We start from the raw sequence: 21594 nt of genomic DNA, 5'->3' as shown, positions 1-21594 counted from the left end.
TGTGTGTGTGTGTGTGGGTTAGCTCCACAGTTAGCCATGATGAAATTGTCGGGCCATCACACAAATGGACTAAAATCACATACAGACACCTAGACATTAACACTCTCATGCTCACTGCTGTGCAGGTTCCTCATAGGAAAGTCAAGCTTGTGTTTCATCATCTCAATTTCCCCTGGCTGCGACTGCTCTCCAAATCTCTATGTTGGGGAAAATAACACAGATTTATGGGTGGGGCGCTAACAATATCCTCAGTTATTGCCAGAAGCAAATAAATAAATCACCATGCCAAGATGCTTCGGCTCCACTGCCTGGACTCATAAGAACTGAGAGTGTGTGTGTGTGTGTGTGTGTGTGTGTGTGTGTGTGTGCGCGCATTTCTTTACGGCATTGTGTGTGCACTCTCATTTGTGCCTCTGCACAGGCATGCGTCTCTGTGTTTGTGCATTTCATTTTAAGTGTGATTTGAAACGGCCTCCTTAAACCTTTCCTTGTGTGATTTATGCTGTTGATTGTCTGGTTCTTAGAGGTCTGATCCGACCGGTGAAATGCAGTCGGTTGTGAAACTCAATTGCAATAAACTAAATGTAATTCAGTTGAGAAAAATCTGCTCTCCACCTCCATGCTCTCATTTGTTTAGAGATGCATTCAATTTTTGCAGGGCTGCGTGGAGAAACAGGTGGCGGATGTTCAACTACTCAATGTATTTTAAGTCAACCGTAAATCTCTCACACAAAGGAGGAAATGCATAATTTATATTGGAAAGCCACTTAGATTCGTATCATAAATACAGTACGGAAATCCAAATTTAGCCGCTCAGATAAGACCAAAAGTAACTAGTCTTAATGATATGAAAATCTATAGTAGGCCTTACACAAGGTGCCTTCAATGTATAACATACTGGAATATGAATGGAGAAGGTCCTCGCTAATGTGTTCTAACCTCTGTGGTACTTGGTGAGCATATTTTCTGAGGGGTTACACTGCGTAGTAACATTGACTTATGTATGAACATGCATCATTGTTACCTGCACAATAATGCACCACATAGCTCCATAAGAACGTGTGTGTTATAAATTATGTGGGATATTGCAACTATCCCATACATTCTAAAATATTAGCTTTATCACCCACTAGGTGACAGCACATTACATGCAAGTGTGTTTTATTATGTTATCTGCAGATCCTTATACATGACACTCTGAGGAAAGCTCTGTGACAATACACTGTGTGAATAAGGAGAGATTGCATTAAAGTATGGATTAGCTATTCTCATTTAGGTTGACAATCATGCCAAACATACGAATAGCCCTCAGTCAGTAGATTGACAAATGGCTTTGCAGTAGAAGATTTCTATTCCGTGGAAAATACATTTACAGAAAACTATAATAAATAAATTAAACCTAACAACAAACCTGCACATTCAGTCATCTTCCTAATCTCCTCATGGAGATAATGGCTGATGTTGTAAGTCAACCTTCAACTGTACAAAGTAAATATTTTCATGAAATGCTTTCTCCATGATGTGATCAGGATGATGCCGACTCAGGTGCATGTTCTTGTGTTGCCCATGTACTTCACTTCCTCATCAACATCACATCCAAAATCTTCTTTGCAGAAGCGGCTTGGAAAGTATCTTCAGGGATGTCTCAATTACCATTAAAGGACGCACATCTCACCTGTTTTGCTGGAGAGTTTGTTCTATTGAGGCAACCGTTGACCGCTGTAGATTTGGTTGCACTCCTAAATCAGCCTCTCTCAAAGAGAGATCATGGTTTACAGCTTGGTCAATGAGTGTAACTCATAACTCTTCTTTTACAGCAAACCTGTCTTCTTTATTCCATGTTTAAAAACAAAATTAACCTAAAAACATCTCCTTTGTTCAGTTTGGTAACAAGACTAAAAAGTTCTCTAAAATCTAAAATCACGACACCTTTACAGGCTTTCAACTGAAATTGCAATCAGCTGTGTTTGGAATGATTACTATTTCCTTTTTATCTCCACAGAAGAGCTTACGTATCCATTTGTTCGGTTGGTTTGTTGGTTGGCTGTTTGGTTGGTTTGTCAGCAGGATGACATAACACCCACTGGTTAAACCTTATTGGTGGCATGTATCGATGAGTAAAACAAATTTTATGCAGATCCAGATCTGCTGAGCTTTAATTACGGTTAAGAAGTCATGGATGGTTCAAAATTTGTGACACAGGGCCATCAAGTTAGAAATTGGATTAAGCATTGAATAAAAGGGGATTGCTGAGCCTTCACGGAGGTATGCTCTATGTGCCTTTCTAGTATCATAAATATTCTGCTTAGATTTCATGTATGTTTATTTATGAAAGGCACGACATTTTTCATTTACAAACTGTTTCTGAACAGTTATGAAAAAAGCGTGTGAGCCTCAGAAACATGTACAACAAAAAGTGTTTTGCAGGTGGTTTAGTATGAATGAGTAAAGAGTTGATGAATTTGGAGAATGTGGTCACTAAAATCATTTTGTATGAAAGTGATGAAAAATGATTCAGTTTGGTTCGCATGGACTTACTAACTGTGTTTTGAATTATGCATGGAAGCAGTTGACAAAAAAATGTGAGCTAAATTGACAAGACAAAGGGAAACAAATTACATAGCTACATGTCTTTATACACGGCAAAAAAAAAGTCACACACACTTTAATATTTGGTTGGACCGCCTTTAGATTTGATTACGGCATGCGTTTGCTGTGGCATCGTTTTGACAGCCATATGTAATGTCACAACTTTTATTTCCATCCAAAGTTGCATACATTTTTCACCATGATCTTGCATTGATAATGGGAGAGTCGGGCCGCTGTGTAAAGTCTTCTCCAGCACACCCCACAGATTCTCAATAGGGTCAAGGTCTGGATTCTGTGGTAAATCAAAGAAACACCTTTGAAAACAAGAAGAGAATGGAAAACAACCTCCCTCAAAGTCTTGATTACATCAGCACCCTGACTAATATGGAGTTCAGAAAGACAGTTCCAACTGTAGCAGTGTTATTGAAGTTGAAACTTAAGCATGTCACAGTTTGGTTCCAAAGGAAATGAGCCAAAGTCTCAGAAGTCTAGTCACTTATGTAACATTTAGAAAGGTCAAGAAAAGGAACACTGCCAGTTATTTTAACTTTATTTCTGCAGGTGGTTTCACTCATTGCCAACGTTGACTATGCAACATTCTACAAAGTAGGTGTAGAGAGACAGTAGCCCTTTTTATACAGCGTCTCCGCATTATCTCCGGAGCAGTGGTTCACCATTTCTCCGCCGATGGTGATTCATCTCTGCCGTTCCGCCGTGTAATACATACAGAAAGCCAGCGCTGCAGCTCCTTGTAACCCCTTTTTCCCTTAGTGTTTATAATCTACACTGAGGTCACACCCAAATAAGAATAAAACAGGTCCTAGGTTCTCAGCTAATGATGATGAATTCGCTGTGGTTCTTAATTAAGCAAGGGACTTTATCATTGACATGTGAGAAAAAGGAAAATAACTAGCGTGGTGCCTCCACTGAAAACTTACTATGCTATGTGCTAGCAAAATTATGTAAGCCCTCAGAACTCAAATAAATACAGTTTATTTATTTATTTATTTATTTATTTATTTATTTATTTATGTTGTTTGTTTCGGACATGTCAATTCATAAGCATCACATTTCATCATTGTTCAAATAATACAACACACATGGCCGAAAGGGAAAAGCGGGAGAAGCCAAAGCTTATCAAGTCCCGCCCCCATTACCCACAGTATAAAATCTTCATTCTGATCTTTTCTTGTCTTTTGCAAATTACTTTTTTCTTTTCTTCTCTTTTTTTCTTTTGTTATGACCTTTGACAAAACATATTACAGCAGTAGCATATAGAGCTGAATTCAAGCTCTAGACAGTACATACAGATTACATGTGTGTCTGCACATGTGTCCATATTAGTCCATCATGAGTGAACAACAGTCTCATCTTATGGCCTCATCTTATAGCCAGGCTTGCCACAAAGTCAGAATATCCAATTGAGAGAGAGCAAAAGTCCAGTGTATTTATTATTTGTTGAGATGGTGTTGGGATGGTGTAAGAGCCCTTTAATGCATTTTCATGTTATTCATCAGTCTCCTCTGCAGCTTTTATGGCTGCTAGCTTCGCCATGTCCTCCCGATTGGTGGCTACATCAGCTCGCATCTGTATCACGAAGTCGCGGATTTTTGAGATGTCAGAGCGTATCCCGACCACAGCACTCCGAGTATTGGCGTTGTCCGCCCTCGCACTGGTCTGCTCAGTAGCGATCTTTCTCATTTTCCAATATTGCATAAAGATTCCAAATCCCAAAGCGATCGTTCCAATTGTCATGAACGTGAACATGTACACGTCCTCGACATCTTCCACATCCAGTGCGGCAAGGCAGAGGACTCTCCAATTTTCCAATTTTATAGTCTTAAAGAATATTAAACAACAATATGTAAAGGTAAGATACAAACATTTATTTTGTTAAACGTTTTAAATCTTTGAAATAATACCTATAAAAGGAGAAATGCTTCAGAAATAGATAAGAAAATAGAAAACAACATACAAAACACTTCCTGTACTTTAAATCAAGACAGTAATGCCTGAACCATCAAAATGTTTTTCTTTTTACCCTTTTTAAATCAATATAACAGTTGTTTTAACTTGAGCTCAAACTCAACCTTTTTTTAAATGAAAATAAACCTATGAAATTAGATTTTTAGCTTATTTGTAAACTTAATCAAATAGTGGTTCTTTTTTAATAAACCATTCACTTATGAAATGATGAGATGTGTTCCTAATATTTTAACTGTATTCACACCTATTAAATGTTCAAAAAACAAAAATTTCAATAACACAAATGCATAGAAATATCAAACCAGAGTGCTTTTGTGCACTCAAAACACAGTAACAGTACCCACACCTGTAGCAATGTATTTTTTTACAGTTCACATAGAAATAAAGATAAATGATAACGACCATGAAAAGTCTAACCCAAGCGCTTGGATAATATCCCTAACCGTTGGGGCACATTTGTAGCATTAGCGTTTACCAAAGTTCATTTTAACCCCATAACCACCAAAAACCATGTTCCTACCTTTAGTCCAGACAACAACACGAGAACTCCTAAAATCTTCCATTACCACTGCTCTGTTGATTATGTTTGACTTGAATAAATAGTTCAGTTTACAAGACATGACATAAGCTAAGGATCTTTGAAAAGAAGGCACTAGAATCGTGTTGTAAAGTTACAGTAATAACATTTTTTCAGTCAGTCAATTCAGGAACAAATGTTATTCACAGAGGCTTTAATGATACAACTTTTGTGGCTGATGCCCTTCAGCTTTTAGTTGCAATACTTGAATAAACATGTCGAGAAAAATCCATACTAGCAGTCGAGCCAAAGAAAAACTGAAAACATGTGTTCTGTTTCCCCTTCAAGGGAAGTTTGATGGCATATTGATTTAACAGTATGTATGAGAAAACACAATCCATTTGTCATGCTGTATTTTCTTATTGTTTGCCATTTGTCTTTATAGGTTTGGGCGTACTGTGTCTTGTTGCACATTTCTTAATTATATTTTGATTGGCACTCAGAGAGACAGTTTGGCTTTGGGTTTAGATGTGAGACTGTGTGTGAGTGGGTGGCAAATTGTCAACTCTAGCTCTTTTATAATTGAGCAGAGTGATTTATCCTGTGGTGTTGGTCCAGCGATCTGAACACTGCTAGTGTGTAGCCCACTGATGGTACAGTATGCCTCAAATCATAGTGATTACTGCATGTATACGAGATCAACAGGACGTCAATAAAAGCTTACTTGGCCTCAAGTAGATTTTAAAGGACAAGTTCACCCAACAATAAGTAAAGAAATAGTACATGTAATTAGTGTTATACTTTGGCTAATTTAAGCAGAGTAAAAATACGACAGGCTTCAGCAATTAATGGTGACTAGCAAACACCAATTGTTTTGTCTCCTTGATAGTTAATATTGATCTGTATTTCATACTTTTGTTAAAGTTCTTGTAGTTAAACCATGTGTTCTGTATCAGAAAAAAATCTCCTGTCTTCTGTAACTTACATATTAATGACTCACACTTTATGATTTGCCTATTTAACACAGTATCTGTGTTTTGTATATCACAGCACAAGTTAGATGTACCAAAAATATAACAATGATAATAACATAACAATAAACATAATATTGAAATGCAATAATAGTATAATAATATATTATCATAATAATCATATGTAATACAATAAAATATGATGTAATAATAACCTTTATAATAACAGCAGTGAGTCCATACTGTGGCAAGGAGTGAGGCTAGAGCGGTGAGCAGGGCCCCCCCTCACCTAGCCACCTAGCACCACAACCGATAGCCCCACGGGAGACAGACAGGGTGGGCCACTATGGGGCTTGCTGTGTTCTCCGATGGTCAGTAGGACCTCATGGTCGAAAGGCTGGCGCATCAGCCTCATCAAGATTCTGTCATCAAACTACACACAAGGCTCGAAGCATGAGGTGGTGTGGTGTACTGTGCCTCTCAAGTCTACAGTCAGCTTTGATAGCTGTAGAGAGAAACTACAAAGACTTTTGATGAATCTGTGCCAAAAATGACATCATCTATATCTTTTTTTAATAATAACCCTAAACTAATAATGGACGAGTTGTGCACAGCTCTGTTGATGGAGAGAGGCACTTATATTATTTCTTACAGTATTTTTTTCCTTATTAATGGCATGTATTATTTCACCCACCAGCCCCCATCTGTTATCATTCAAAATGTTCATTTTTATGACCTGGACTGATGTCATTTAGAGTTAAGTGTCCATAGCCTACATTGCTTTTTGCACCCTGGGTTTGAACCTGGTGGTAACCTAACCATGTAGTTCAGTTGCCTGAACCTAGCCAAACAACCAAAATAAAAAATGAAAAATAGAAAAAGATTTTTTTAAAAGTTAGTTACGTCTAATAATTATAGATCAACGTCAACTGTGGACTTCAGGCTGGACTTTAACCCTGGTCTCCTGAATCATACTCAGTCACCTACATCTCAACGTTCTCCGATATCGATGCCAGTGTCTCCGCTCTCACTCATAGCACAGTCTGTCTCCGACCTTAACCATACTGTAGTTGACACAGATATTCCATGCATCAAATTAAGATTTTTATGTATGGGTTGAAAAATAAATACCATTGCACTCTGAATGACTGATTTGTTTACTTGAAACACAGTAAGGGCTCATCCACACATACGAAAACAATCTTTTTTTCCTCCATCTTCCTCGGCATCGTTTCAAGAATATTTGCGTCCATACGGATCCACGACCGAAAACGCTGTAGTTCATATTCCAGGCTTACAGGTGCCGCTTGAAATTCACTAAAAACAGAGAAGAAGAGACGGTGCATGCGCATAAAGCTTGTGCACTGTATACAAACAGACAGTAGACGGAGAAACCAAACACAAGAAACCAAACAAGAATCGTTTGTTTGGACCGTTAATGAGGTCGAACTGCTGCTGCAACTCACACTCAACTACCAGGCGAGTAAGTTGCAAGAAAGGCTCAATATCTTCTGCGGCACGAACACAAGCATGTATTCCGCCATCGTTGTTGTTGTTGTTGTTACGAGACGTCGCGGGGTTCAGAAGTCGAAGGCAAGAGGTCAAGGGGTGGGGCGGTGGCTCATCGTTTCGGAAAGTATGCGGATTGGCTGTCCACACGAAAGTGGAGGGCAGCGTTTTCAGATTTTTCCACCCTGAGACCCGTTTTCAAAAAAGTGCGTTTTCAGGCGCTGCGTTTTCAGGATCCGTGTGGACGGTCGGCCAAAACAAAGCAATACAAGCGCATTTCCACAAAGGAGCGTTTTCATGTGGACGGCCTCTAACACTACTGGGTGGTCTTCAGCAATAAAATAGTTGCACTAGGTATTACTTGGGCTACATGCTCAAGATTCCGATCATATTTGAAGGACAGTAACTCAGACACAGCAACAAAGTCGTTGCTGGTAAGTTTGCAATCTTTTTACGAGTTTTGTCAAGAAAATTCAAATTTGAATAAAACATCTCATGAGTATCTGCATCAGCACTGTTTAATGGTGATTTCGAGCTTCGGTGCACACTGCAGGAATGTCTCAAAATCTATTACACTTGCATTTAACTTTGAGTTTGACAGTCTCTGAATGCCTTTGTCCTTCTTTGTAGCACCTCAGGTAATTTTGGAAACCAGTGTTCAGAGCAGCCAGCAGCTGTTGAGTCTCCTCCAAGAAACTTCATGGCAAAAAAAGATATTTGACTCCCCTCAGGCCTACCGTCAGCAACGCATTCAACAATAAAAGAGCCAAATAATTACTGTGCCTGAGGAGGTGATGTGTCTGCAGCCCCCAGTGGTGCTCCACACAGTTTTTACTGCCTGCAGGCCTGTGGTACATGGAGATATGAGGAACTGATAGAGGAAAAAAGTTAGTGGTGGAAATAGTAAAGAACACAAGGAGGACGGAGGCATGGAGTATAGGTGAGAGAGAAAGGGTACAACACATATATATTGCTGGATACATTTCTACTGTATGAGAATGTAAGTATTTTATTCACTTATTTCATGTTTACCAGTATTTTGAGTTTGGGAAGTTGTTTGCCCACTTGGGGAGCTTTTATTACACTTGAGCTGGTATGTGAATGTCTAGTCTCTAACTCCTTGGAGTGTGGGCCTGATGTAAAAGGAAGTGAGCTTATGAGACCTCTATTGCCTGCTCCCCGTCTCTGCTGCAGGCTACAGGCTCAAGGCTAGCACACCTGAATCTTGCTGGTGGTTGAGTCGCATTGCGGGCAAGTGTGAACACACCCTGACGTAGACCCATGGATCATATTCTCACAGCAGCCATTTTCCTCTGACATCATGCTCAAGGTCGGAAGCTTAATAGTTGTACTGTTGTGGTCTTGGTACATGTCTTGTAAACAAAGGGAATCTGACAAATTCTTATCATTTCACAGCTTTCTAATTGATCAGCACCTGAAAGACTGATGGATGGTGAAATCGGGAGAGATGTATTTCAAGGTAAAACAGCATATTTTGATAACCAATTAGCTCCCGTTCAATAGCAGCTAACAATAGAGGTCTGTGTATAATTTGTTTGTTTGATATTTAATTGAGAATCCAAAATCAGAAAATGATAAAATGATTATTGATTTCAAAAATAGGGAATTAGAAAACCGGGCCACCAGACGAATTTGGTTTTGATATTTAATTTGTCCGATTTGTGTGACTCAGAAGTTATTTTTTATGGCTTTATTAGGCTCGGTCAAGATGACCTGCACATCGGCTAGAAATCGGACGAGATCCAGCGGCAGTCAGACAGGAAGTGACATCGCAATTACACCAACAAGTTTTTGTGTTGTTTTACAGGCAGATTTAAACCAGCCCAATGTTAATATAGACAAAGATGATTTAGTATGTGCATAAGTCCGCTGGACAACAAGAGGGAGGAAGATCGGTTATGGAGTCATTTTTTGTACTTATTATGCAATCCAACAGATTACATTTGAGAACAAAAACTATCAACACTTCAATTAAAAAGACTATTATTGCAACTAAAATTGATTTGTGATAATAATGTATCGATTCAACACGTTCAACATGTTTGTTGCTGTATTCCACCCAGCTGCTTCCCTCACATTAATAAATGACACAAACAACATAAATGTCATAGTTAGCGGTTTGATTGGCTCTTATCTTGTTGCGCCCTCTTATTCAGCTCTGTTCTTATCGCATTTTTATAAGACAAGGTAAGGCACAGCAACTTTCATTGGATCGTTGAACACAAGTCATTTTATCTTGTGGCATTAAAACCACATGCAGGCCAATAGGCAGCCCATGGAAGTAACGTTAATGTACCTGTGAGAAGCAGGGGACTAGCTGATTGAGCTAACGTTAACCTAGCAGCTACGGGCTAACAAAATAACATGTTTGGGTTTTTTTTTACCCATTACAACATCACAGATAGATAAACAAAATAAATCCACATGCATCAGTTCCAACAAAACATTCTTGCCATTACTAAGATGGAAGTTATGTGTAAGGTAATGACTGGATTTTCATTGTTGGGTGAACTGTTCCTTTAATTCTCCAGGCTAAGGCCACTCTGTCTCTTTCCCTCTTTTCTCTGGGCATTGCTTCCACTGTCTATGTTTGCTTCACAGGCCCGAAATCAAATCCAACCTGAGTTACCCAAACACATCTAAAACCCTGCATCGTGTTGCAACCGGTCAGGCAGTCCTCCGGACAGCTGGCAAACTTGGAGAATTGACAGAAGACAACTTAAAGTTTTTGTTGCAGTAATATCTGACTATGCAATGCCAGGTTTGGACAGCACTACAGTATATCCACTATTTATACATTAGCTGTAGAAAATGCTATAGGCAACATACGGGAATAAAATCCTTAGTCAGCTGTTGCAGTGCAGGAGCAGGGCAGCACACACATCTGCAAATCCATCTCATCAGAGAGGGGAACCAACTATTGTCATAACCTGGCATTTTAACAGTACCAGCTGCTACACTGCACATCCCCTATGTTGTTCAACAAATGAATCACTAATACAATTAAACTGTTGTGTCCCTCATTAATATAACTGCACAGGAGACGTAAGGTTAGAATGCTGACTGGTAAATGCAAAACGGCTTAAAAAGTGTTGGAAAAGGGACTTTTGTGCCAATATCGAAGTTACCTCAGAACCTAAACAGACGAAACTGAAACATGTTTGAAATGAAAGCTTATAGCTTGTAAAGAGGTGACTGCAAAGGTTGAAATGTGGAAGCAGAAGTGACACCTCAGGAGCACAGCACTGGATCATGGATGGATAATATTTGAAGAGCTTAGTCCCCTCAAACTCTAATCCCCCCTCTGAGGGATAAATATGTCTGCAGGAGAAAACGACGGAAAAAATAAATTACACTGATGCGTGAGATGTCAAATGCACGTGACTGCTCGTGTCATACATAAGAAAGATTAGCTCTCATTTCTCATGAGTTGAGGATGGAGCTAGTGTGGAATTTGTCGCAACCAATTACGCAAGGCCTCTAGTAAGATAACAATAACATTAAATGTGGATTTTTCTCAACATTTTGTCCGTATATAGAGCAAAAACTAGCTTTTCCTTGAGCTTTGAAAGTTGAAGTACGGTTTGAAATCAGCTTGAAAGGATTTTAGTCACACAACTTGATTAATTTTCAGGTCTATGCGAGGTAAAGCAGTCTTTTCCCGCATCACCCCTAGTACAAGGTAACTAGCGGGAATGAAAGTTCAGTCAGTTGGTTCCACAACTGTCTGAATGAAAAGATTTATGATCTTCCAGTGAAATATCGCGAAATCTGCCAGGTTGATCGAAATCGAGTGTTATACAACCATTCATGATTTACAAAAATGACTTTGGTGAATCTATGATTTTACCCCTGAGCTCCCTTAAAGTTGACCTTTATGGTTTTGAGAGAAAAGTCTAAAACCTCTGGGACAGATTACCATGAAATTTGATACCATCCAACCTGCATTAACTGACTTTTTGGCCACTTGGGGGCAGCAGAAAGCAGTTGTGAACACAATATGGACGTATACGCAGGGCCGTTTCTGTCTGTTTGGGGGCCATATGCAAGATGCTGTATGGGGGCCCCTATTTTGTCAAACTACGATGGATAGATTCCTAACCATTTTAGGTGCTCCACAAAGATGCAACAATCTATTACATTTTAAGAGGAAAACAGGCTAGAGTCGTGAAAATAAAACATCTTAAATTGACCCACCCAAGCAAGTTGAACTGATAGAACATGATAATACAAGGTAAACAATGGGGATCCTCTATAGGTCAATAAATGAAACTGATGCAGTGTTCCTAAAAAATGTTTATTTTAAATTGTAAAACATTTTTAAACTTAAACATCCTGGTCTGGTGGTGCTGAAGATGGCCGTGCTGCTTCCTGGTCCACAGCTCCAAAATATTTCAGAAATAATTGCTCCTGCAAAAACAAAACTCCAAGCAAAATAGATCCTAAGCAAGATTCATACTATATAATTGAGTTATGTTACACTAATGCAGAACATAATCTGTTTTTATATTAAACATTGCAATATACAGCACAGTGTCCCTTTAAAGCATGCACCCAATTTCAAAGTTGTTACTTTTACTTTTTAATTACAGTTTTGGACACATTGTACTTGTTAGAGTTATAAACCAAGATAAATGACTTATGAACACTATGTGATACCGAAGGAATATTTTTGTGTATATTTCACAGGTATGTATATGAAATGGACTACTTGTGCCTAACTGATGATATGGTCTTAACCGATATTCTGTGGACAACGGTCATATATAGTATATTTTATTTTAAATTTACTTTAATTTGTGTGATTCTGATTCTTTTAAATAAAACAAAGTAATGCATAAAAACATAACTAAACTGTAGGAATGTAGGCACATTTGTTCAAATTATATTGTCACAATAAATATTCTAATAAATTAGGGAAAGAAGGACGCAACTAGCTCAGAAGAGTTAATAATAATCCACTCAGAGCAATAATCCACTGCCACAATAGTCCATAATAATACACAATAGGCCTAATATGTATATGTGTGTTGTTTAGCACACTTCACATTAGACCTATTCACAGAGAACATAAAATGTGATAAATGAATCATAAAAATAATCCTAAAGTAATGTTACGTGGCAAATATTTAACATGAGAGGAGGTCTAAGACCGACCAGCAGCTCCACTGGATGAGGATCCAGCAGACATGACAGACATCTGCCTAACAACACACCCTCCCTCCCAAATGTAATAGGGTTGGGCAGATCGATCCAAATATCGATAGTATCGATACCAAGGTGAGTATTGGTATCAGATCGATACTAGCGTGATGGGATCCATATTTTTGTTGTAGTTTCTCTTCTATAAGTTCAGCAAATCACTTGTTTTTCTTCACAGAGTTTGTGTGAGCGCAGCGTCTCTTTTATGTGCAGCGCTCCTCTCCACCTCTCTCACTCCGCTCACTCAGGTTCACTGAGGAACTCAAAAATATATGCTTATATTTAGATATATAGCCTACCTCATACCTGAAGTATGAATATGGCAGAGTATAATTACTCTTTTGTAGCTGTTGAAGGAACATTAGTATTCCTATTTAGGCTTCATGCAGATAGGTTATAGATTGAATTATGTTAAATATTATTTTCTTATTGGCTAAAATCTTTGTCCTGTGTTTTATTATTATCATAATCATGATCAACTCAATAAAGGCAAAAGTACAAAATCATTCAATGATCAGTAATCTTCAAATTATCGGTATCGTTATTGGCAATACTGGCACTGTAATTACTTGGTATCGGATCGATACCAAAATTTGCAGTATCGCCCACCCCTAAAATGTAATGCCAACGTGCTGGACCTGCAGTAATTAGCACGTTTCTAAAGCAAACACTTAAAGGGATAGTTCGGGTTTTTTGAAGTGGGGTCATATAAAGTACATATCTATAGTCGATCTGTTTCCTACCGTAATCACCGATCAGCGCAGCTTCAGTTTGGAGAAGCAGAGAGCCGCTCCAGCCCAGACGCTCAGCTTTGTACTGCAGTGAACGGGGTCCAGAGAAAAAGTGAAGTTAACCACCTAAAACAAGGCTCACGTAAAAAAATCTACATAAGTTCAAGTGTACGTTGTATAGGTAAAATTCACACCGCTTTACATCGCCGTCAGACCGCGCTTTCTTTTGGCACTACATTTTCTCAACCGCAGAACCTCCGTATCCGTACACACTAGCGTAACTGGGCAACAGCTGATCTGCAAGCGGTGGAATACAGCGCGAGGCCCAGCTGCTGGACGAGAGGTTTACTTTCAATAAAAACGAAACTTAACTCTCCGTATCCTTCCACATGAGCGGGATGAGGGATACGGGGGTTCTGCGGTTGAGAAAATTTAGTGCCAAAAGAAAGCGCGGCCTGACGCCGATGTAAAGCGGTATGAATTTTACCTATACAACGTACACTTGAGCTGATGTAAAAAAATTTAGGTGAGCCTTGTTTTAGGTGGTTAATTTCACTTTTTCACTGGACCCCGTTCACTGCAGTACAAAGCTGAGCGTCTGGGCTGGAGCGGCTCTCTACTTCTCCAAACTGAGGCTGCGCTGATCGGTTATTACAGTAGGAGACAGATCGACTATACATATGTACTTTATATGACCCCACTTCAAAAAACCCGAACTATCCCTTTAAGCTAGCTAAATTTTCAGCATTAGCTCCCCCTCCACCCACATCATGAAGACAAACCATACCTTTATCCTGTGAGCGTTTTTCTTCATTTAGTTTCTTCTTTTTCTGAACTAGATGAATACTTTAGTTTTGATGCCATGCCCTAAATGACCGCTACTGCCGGCTCAGCGCAGCTCGCCTCGCCTCTCCTTGCTTAGTTGTACTGGTCGTCATTGCAACAGGGCACAATAGACACCAGACCTGACCAATCAGCGTGCGAGGTACCAGGGTATTTTCACACCTTTTCCGTCAGGTCACTCCTCAGATATTGAGACCGGACTTGCAACTTGAGGGGGCCCCCTAGTGGTGCGGAGGCCCTATGCAACCGCATAGTCTGCTGTAGCAATAAACGGCCCTGCGTATACATGTTTTAAGTTCTAGTCAGCACATGTTTTTTTATTTTTTAATTTACACATCCAGGAGATGCAGAGCATTATCATCATTCTAGGGGGGAAAGGGTTCCATGCACATCTTCCAGTAGCATGCAGCTGAATCAGGTGCTTTTCCAGCTCTTTCTAAAGGAAGAACAGGGACTGAAGAACACTAGTTGTTTGCAGCTTTGCAAAGTGCAATAATTTATGTATATGCATTGCTTTATACATTATAATTCCTTTGGAGCCATATTTGTGTTCACTTGGCAAATGTAAGCCCCATATCCATTTTCTCATATCTCCTTTTTATAGACATATATTCTGTATTAATTACATCATTGTAATTAATACAGAACTCTGCACCTTCAGTAAGACTTCTGACTAAAAACCTAATAAGGAACTAGTCACCTTTATAGTGGAAGCATTACAAGTGACACTGCGTCAAGCATTTTTACTGTGTAACAGCATTCACTGCTTCTAGTGGTCTAAGTGCAGCCTGAGGACACAGGTAGTTTTGAGCCTGAGTGCTTGCTGTAGGTTGGGACATCGTAAGATTTGGTCTCCTCAGGTCAACCTCTCAGCTGTTGAGAGCTGAGCTGTTGCAAAAAAAAATACAGGGACAAGGGTTATATAAGTCAACTCAACCTCACTGTGAAATCTGTCTTATATCTTGTAAGTTCTTTTGTTTTTAATAATCCTGAATGTGTAAGGTGTCAAAGTGAGTAGTGAACTGTGCTCATGCTCACAGGAGACTTGTGGTTCTGTGGTCTTGCGCAGCTCAAATGTCTTCCTATTGAAACTCAAATCAATGATGGAAACAACATCATCTCAAAGTGGATTTGTCTGAAAGCGTATCCAGCTGTCTCAGAGATTTTGGGCTCCTGCAGCTCTATTTGTCTTTCGTAGTGTCTTCTAAGTGCTGATGCGTCAGTCGGAGTTGTTGCCAAAGGGCAGCCGAACTTCTGTCTGTGCGCAGCATGTTTAATATCCCCATTGTCCTGGATGTGCTGCCTTCACCTGTCTGCGTGATGGCCGGGGGCTTTGGGAGAAGGAGCTGAGGTTCTCAGCCGGCTCACAGACCGACTCAATCATCATGAAGCTGAAATGAAACCTAAAGCCTGAGAGCACTTCATACAGCCTGCCTGCCTCCTCTCCAGCATCAGAGCCGGAGCTGTTAAGATGTAGTGTTGCTGTATGGTAATGGCCTGACAGCTCTCACACATCCCAAACACCCGACTGTGCTAACTGTGGTGTTGCAGCAGGGGAAGGCTCTTTAACCCTGAGACACGAACTCCTCCTGAGCTTGAGTCAATTGATCCTCTGCTTACACTGTTGCTCTCATAAATCCACTTCCTCCATTGTGTACTCACTGGCATCCACTGAGATCGACAACCTCAACTGAATATTTAATGTTAAACCACCGTACAATTCCCTCCATCGTCCCTTGACAACCCTTCAACCATGGGTGCGTCACCTTAAACCCTAATTCCATCCAGTCTCCGATACAGGACATTTTTTTATAGTTTAAAGTTTTGTCCCCTCTGCCATCGTCGTGTAAAATGCTTATGGCCTGACCTAACACTTGGACCTTTCATACATATTGAGCATGTAGATTATGTCCACGTACCAATTCTGCACATTAAAGGGCGGAATAATTGCGCTTCAAATGATTCAGGAATGCAAAAATGAAAATGATAGTCTGACAGACATTCTGAGGTGCATTTAATCCAGATGTTACACAAAATTGTCACATCCCTCTTTATACCATCAAACAACTAATTAAAACCCAACTTATCAGATAATTACCATTTGGACTTACATCAGCATGATGAAAACTACTTATAATGATGGGGGGGGGTTGATCAAGGTGTTTTGGTTTAGAGGGGACTCTATGTTATCTTTGTACACAGTCAATGTGCAGGGGGTAGACATTCGAACAAGGTGGCAACTGACTGAACACAGCTCAGTGTAGCATCGACAGAGGTAGACTTTGCAGTGAGCAGCTACTGTCTGAGTCTCTGTGACTCCACTGGACAGACTGGAATACTGTTGTTTTAAAGTTGTCCATGAGCATGTCCATGGCATCAAAAGCGCCTCCTTGTGGCCATTAATAAAACACTTCCATATCTCTTTCACACATGATTTGATTAGCTCCAACTTTGGATGGTATAACTAGACAAATTGCCAGCACTGCAGTGAAATCCAGTTTGACTGATTAAAATAGCAGAGCTAGCAAATTTACCACTTACAGGTCTTGGATTATTTCACACATTGGTCTTGACAAGAAACAGCACAGGGCACAGATATCACACACATTTTCTTCAGGAAATGTAAATATTCTAGTTTACATTGTCATTTTTTTTCCACCAGTGCTTTTCAGATCTGCTAATGCTAAATCAACCAGTGGTCACAAACTGCACCTACAGTTAGCCAGTGCTCTAAAATGTTTACTTGATGTGGCACCTGCCAGCACAGTTAGAGGGGACAAGATGCATAATTGACTACAGCTGGGAAGGGGACAGGGAGGGGACAGCTGAGTTAAAGTTTAAGGCTGTCATGCAATTAAAAAAATGCATAATAATTCATTAGAAGCTATGTGATTAATTACTCATGATTAATTGCATATGCCAATATCCGCCGTAACCATTTAAAAATATTTCTGTTATATAACCATTTAAAAATATTTCTGTTTTATATATATATATATATATATATATATATATATATATATATATATATATATATATATATATATATATTGTTTATAATCCCGCAAGATAAAATTCTTTTTTTTTTCCACTCACACAGGCGCACACACACACACATGCAGTGTATAGACAAGATGAGTGAAGGGGCGCCACACATGCTACAGTGCCCAACGAGCAGTGTTAGGGGCTGGTGCCTTGCTCAAGGGCACCTCGGTAATGCCCAAGATGTGAACTAGCAATCTCCAACAATTTCAGGGTAAATCTTGGTAGATTCATGAATCAATTAATAAATGGACATTCTTAACTTAAAAAGGAGGTTAAATATCAATCTCGAAGCACTCCGATGGTCCTATTCCTCAACAAATAAAGTGCACAAAGTGGTGCTCTTGTCAACAGTTCCATCTGGGAATTGTTTGAAGTACCACTCCAGTGTGTTTTGATATTTGTATGACCTTTCCTGACAAGATTTTTTAAATTATTTTGTACAAATAACCTTATTTTGTGCTTAGACTTCAAAAATTAAGCTGTCACTAAAATGAAATGGACTACAGCAGAACTTGAGACATTCATGTCATCCACTAAGCTTGGCTACTGGTGTTATTTTAAAAGGTGATTTATGGTTTGCGTGTAGGCGCTACACAGAGCCATGCCGTAATCTACATAAGCGACCTACATAGTAGTGAGCATTTATACATGTGCACTGGTGTGTTTGTTTTGCTGGCAGCTGACTTTCCCCTTTAAACACACTGACTCACAGCCGTGTCTCTGGAAAAGAGAGAGTGGACAGGCAGAGAACCTGCAGGGAGGGCCACAGCTCCACGCAAATCCAGCTTGAACGACAGACAATGCTTGCCACAGGGCTGTTCATTGAGGGACAGCCTGGCCTTCGGAAATTCCGCATGTTCATTCTCTTTCTCACCCAGAGGCTCTTTCGGCAGTGAAGAGAGGCTCCGGAGGAGTAGTGTAATCCAAGAAGAGTGGCAGCCGGCTGGTCAGGAGGTGCGCCGGAAAATGCAATGTTTCCAAGCAGATCAATCACATTCCTTAGGGCCTGCTTTGTTGCTACTTGCAATTAAATCACTGGGAGAGTGCACGTCAGGCTATGCCGTGGGTACGGTGACTATTCAACAATTAACCACATCCCATTCTCATTTTGAGAGGGAATGTTCACAGTGCGAGACTGTGGCTAGAGTGTGGCTTGAGTCTTCTTCCTCCATGTTTACAAAGCCCCTGGTCAGGGCGTGATTAATCTGCAATGTTTTTTCAAGAATTTATTAAAAGAAATATATATAATAGATACATTTAAAGAATGTTTTCACAAGCAGAATGTGTTATGATGAAAATAAATACTGTGAAATAAATAGTATCAACATATTACGCCTACTAGAATCTGTTATGTGTAACAATGAGGAGATTCTCTTACCACACAAATACATTTTTATTCCCTCTGTAGCATGTTAAAGTCCTCTCTCTCTCTCTCTCTGTGTGTTTGCTGTCTCTCTCCAGAGTGTGAAAAATTATGACGTAATTTTAAATAATAATCTTAAATCAAAAGCTGCTGTGCAAGCGTCCAGTTTTCAACTTCACAAAGTTCAGAAAGTTGTGCTCTGTTAAGTTTTACACACTTAACTTTGAGTTAAAGGTACAAAATACAGCAGGAGGGCAGCTAAAGTGAGAACTGGACAGCCAGCATGCTCACCCACATTACCACAGATACATAATATTAATCCAGGAGAAGGAGGTTCATAGCAGCTTGATGCACAGTGGAATGGCCTCCCCCATATGGCTGCAGATCATTTCTTGCATACCAGTGTAGGGCTGTGATTGAAGGGTCCTTCCTTTGAATAACGCCACATACTGCATTAGAGGAACCCCAGTGTCCTTTATCAAAGACTTGTCTCTGTGTTCTGTTCTGTAACATCACCGGTAACCTGTTAATATTTACAGGCTGTCACCGGACCACCTACCAATCTGCACACAGCAGTTGTTTATTGACATTTAGGGGAAATCGTTTCTAAAACAATGGATGAATAGAATGCTTTAAAAAAATATATGGCTTTAATTAAAGAAACAGGAATATAGAGGAAAATATTGATAGCACTCTCCTGTGAGTGGATTACTATAAAGCTAGCAGCCAGCAGTTGGTTAGCTTAACATGGGACAAAAACAAAATAGTGAAACTAATGGCCTGGGTTTGCAAAAGTTCTTACTCTTATAGAGTATTTTGAATAAATTGAATTAAACAAACAACCTGTTAATTTTTCAAATTTGGTTACCTTTGGACTGTATTCAATCTAAACTAAGCTAACTTATCTTAATATTTAACATAAAGGCATGACAGTTACATCAATTTTCTCAACAAACCCTCCAGAAGAAACTTGTACTTTCTTTGAGATGCTTAATGATAAGCTAAGCTAAGCTAAGATAAGATTCCTCTATTTATCCCCCTTGGGAGAAATTCACAGGTAACACAGCAGTACAGAGGGAAATAAGTAGCAGAGTAAAATAACAATTTGAATAAGAAAATGATAAAAAACAAATATTTGTATAAAGATAAACGTACTATATACGTGTGCAATATATAATAAATGTACTGTATACGAGATGTTTCTATCTTAAGCTCAGGGTTTAGGAGTCCAGAAGCTGATACCGTACCACCAGTTATGATAGTGAAGTATCACATTTCTCTGGTTGTCTATTATTGGCCATCCATTTTTCTTGCAACTGTGCAAATTACAATTAGATTTCAGTTAAGCTTACAGGTGACAGGGAACGATAAAATCCTTTCAGCATCTCATAGAAAGAAAAGAGATGGTAATGGGCCCAAAAGGGACTGACAGTGGCCTCGAGGGCTCAAAGGACAAGAAACATAAAAGAGACAAATACGAACAATGGCTTCAGTTTCGCCACACGTGTAGCAAGGAGGAGGTCAAAGTATTCAAACTCAGTTCGCACCACTTAGCTTCATATAATACTTTAGGTTCCACTGCAGTACTTGCTCACGACAGACATCGCCCAGACTTGCCACAGAGAGACAGCCTACATCAGCCTGCAGAGACAACATGAGCTGGGTTGCTGTGGGGTGTTAGTACTTCCCAATCTCATCATCATCTCCATGGTAACCACTTAAGCTATTGTTTTGCTTCTTCTGATTGTCTGTGCTTCTGTTGTGCCTCTTTTTATTTCTTCGGGTTTCTTTTGTTGTCTTACTCGCAGGCTTTCTTTTCTTTACCTTCTGCTGCATTCTTTAAAAAAAATGTGCAAAATGTGTTCTACAGTGTAAACTTCCAAAACCTGTTCCTACAATCTTTACAGTTTTAGATCTCTTACACTTACATGCCATCTAACCTTGGTAAAAAAAAATAACCTGTTTTGTGCATCACACTAATTTTTAGAAATATCGGTCCCCATCAGCACTTAAAATATCCAGCAAAACCTCTTAGTGACACACATCAAACGCATCAACAGATGGCCTGATTATTGTGATAGAGTTGTTTGACGCTGTAGAGGACAACAACATCATTTACACTCAGTTTTTAACATAAGGGAAGAACACATTCTTGTACAGTAAAGCAACTTAAAGTTTTTCTTAACAAAACATATTGTGTTCTGAATAAAACTGATCTAAGCTGTTCTCTAATCTCATTTTAGTGTAAACATGTGCATTTTGTCATAATTTGTCATTTTTCCAAACATCAGTGCAAATGAAGAAAGTTTCGCCATCATGAGTCTTCCAATAACCCTTTAGACACACTTTATCTTTATTATACCTCCTTGCATGTTATATTGCCGTTTGCTTTTCTTATTGGAACAACCCAACTTCTGCTTTCGGAGGAGACATATTCTGCTCATTTTCAGTTTATTAATTCATTATGGGTTACTGTTAGATTAGTTGTATGAACCCTCTGTTTAAAGCTCCTGTCTCTTTAAGGCCCTCCCCCCCAAATACCTGATCTCCTCTGATTGGTCAGCTCACACATACCTGAGCCAGCTATTTACTTCTAATATGCAATGGAATAAAATGCACAAACAAAACCTCACTGTATTCTGTTCAGTCCTTTACCTTGCGATTGAATCTTGTGCGTCAACATGGTGCCCATATTGGGATGTAGCAGTGGCATCTCTTAATGCATTTTGTCCGTAGAGGCAGGCAATCTCAACATCTCCACAGCAAAACATTAATGATCTTCTTTTTTAGGCAAGTTTTGGTCTTATTTCAGTTAGT

At 39.4% G+C, this 21594-nt stretch overlaps 1 long non-coding RNA gene across 2 annotated transcripts; it reads left to right on the top strand.

Annotated features, from left to right (window-relative positions):
- The first annotated feature begins 8064 nt into the window (after positions 1-8064).
- LOC115570375 (uncharacterized) lies at positions 8065-9701 on the top strand. 2 transcript variants are annotated; one of them, XR_003981757.1, is made up of 4 exons: positions 8065-8512; positions 8767-8902; positions 8989-9052; positions 9291-9701. It is a non-coding gene; the product is annotated as an uncharacterized LOC115570375 (long non-coding RNA). The 2 variants fall into 2 exon arrangements; XR_003981756.1 differs by having other exon boundaries at positions 8065-8572.
- Positions 9702-21594: the final 11893 nt, after the last annotated feature.

Source organism: Sparus aurata, chromosome 19, assembly GCF_900880675.1.
Source record: "Sparus aurata chromosome 19, fSpaAur1.1, whole genome shotgun sequence".
In the NCBI taxonomy this organism is placed as follows: Eukaryota; Metazoa; Chordata; class Actinopteri; order Spariformes; family Sparidae; genus Sparus; species Sparus aurata.
The sequence above is the reverse complement of the archived record's forward strand: the minus strand, read 5'-3'. Positions and strand labels throughout refer to the sequence as shown.